The sequence below is a fragment of the Mauremys reevesii genome, linkage group 10 (genome assembly GCF_016161935.1).
Source record: "Mauremys reevesii isolate NIE-2019 linkage group 10, ASM1616193v1, whole genome shotgun sequence".
NCBI classification, from domain to species: domain Eukaryota; kingdom Metazoa; phylum Chordata; order Testudines; family Geoemydidae; genus Mauremys; species Mauremys reevesii.
This window is the reverse complement of record NC_052632.1, coordinates 47,344,618-47,346,220: the sequence shown is the minus strand read 5'-3', so window position 1 is coordinate 47,346,220 and position 1,603 is coordinate 47,344,618. Positions and strand designations below refer to the sequence as shown.

The following is a 1,603-nucleotide window of genomic DNA, read 5'->3' as shown; positions in this document are numbered from 1 at the left end:
CCCCTGTCACTGGTCCGGGGATGGTTGCAAATCTGGAAGGATGGACTTTGCGGTCAAAAACGCTCACGATCTGCTTCCTCCTGGCTAATGTGCCAAATTGACCTATTGGATGATTGAGGCGCGCACTTCCACTTTTTTGAGTGTGAATACGTGAAAAGGGAGGTAAGGTTTGGGGGTATGGAGAACGCCCATGATGAGACCACTTTCTTTTTTTAAATATATTTTTATAATTTTATACTTTGCATTATATATATGGACATAAATACAGAAAATAATTTTTTCAAGTAAAAAACATGTTTTATTAAATTCTGATTATACATAATGCAACCCAATGAAATATAGTTTTATGTTTTGAACAAGAGGCATTTAAACTATGGGTTTTTCTATTGGGTTTTTTTGGGGGGTAATGAAGTGAACTATGCAGATTTCTTGCAGTTGTACTCTTTCTTCTCATCTGTCAGGTTTTCTTGATTGGTTCCTTCTGCAATGCAGGGTATATGTGCCCACCTCTTGCAAGAATCACACTGGACCTTTGATAAGTAACAATTAAGAAATGAAATCACAGAAGTTATAATGTTACACATACTTAGCATTCACTCATGCTATTCCTTCCACATGGGAGCGTTACCTAATATATGACTATCAGCATGAAGAAAAGGATTACTGCTGTGGAATTTTTACAGGAATCATGGTCCTTAGCCAGTTTATGGCATATATTTCTCATTCGATACTATTTTTCTTACCATCGTGCAATCCTCATTTTCTTTTTCACAGTTGATACAGTTGCAGTATATGCAGTAGTCCTCCACGCTTTCTAAAAAATAATCATAGCGTTATGAAATGATGAATATGGTATGACCAACATTGAAAATGCAAACCTTGATTTATTACTTGTCAATATTTTAATGCAGTCAATGGTTTGAACTTTTTTTTATTTTTTGGGAATCATATTTTCTCAAATTTTTACTTTAATGCACCTGTATCTAAAAATGCAAATTTCATTTAACTGATCAATAGCAATCATTCACCCCATTCAAATTTTTGTGTACTTAAAGATATTATTGATTCGTAGTCACCATTAGAGAACCAAACCTTTAGGGGTGTTACGATAACTGTCTACTATGTGACAAAGTTCCACTCTTCATGTTATCTTCACATGTGCCTAATGAGTCCACAATACATGCAAGAAAGTAATTACCTGACTCCTTCATTAGAAGAATTGCTATATGTCTTCTAAATGCAGTATTAGCCTCTTGTGTTGTTTCTACCGCACTGAAGTCTTTGTGCTGCAAATACGTTTCTGCAAACTACCAACACAGATATTTAGAATACACATAAGTAACAGAGGTGAAAGTGGGCCAGTCCAGTGTACTGGTAAGAACTGGCCACTGGTTCCTTCCCGTACATGGCTGACATTACACTTCCGCTGTGGCAGTGCTTTATGATTTAACGGCGCTGCCCCCTTTATCCCATTGCCCCCGCATCAGCGGCCCAGCCATAGGGTCCGGCAATGCTGTTGAGCGCTCCTGGCAGGACTGCCTAGCTCTGGGGCAGCCTGTCTGCATCCCAAGTTACTTATCCCCAGCACTGCCCCACCCCTGAG

At 38.7% G+C, this 1,603-nt stretch overlaps 1 long non-coding RNA gene across 1 annotated transcript; it reads right to left on the bottom strand.

Moving 5' to 3' along the window:
- Positions 1-459: 459 nt before the first annotated feature.
- LOC120372868 lies at positions 460-1,291 on the bottom strand. Its single transcript, XR_005585225.1, has 3 exons — positions 1,199-1,291; positions 744-814; positions 460-530 (listed from the first exon to the last, which is right to left on the bottom strand). It is a non-coding gene; the product is annotated as an uncharacterized LOC120372868 (long non-coding RNA).
- Positions 1,292-1,603: the final 312 nt, after the last annotated feature.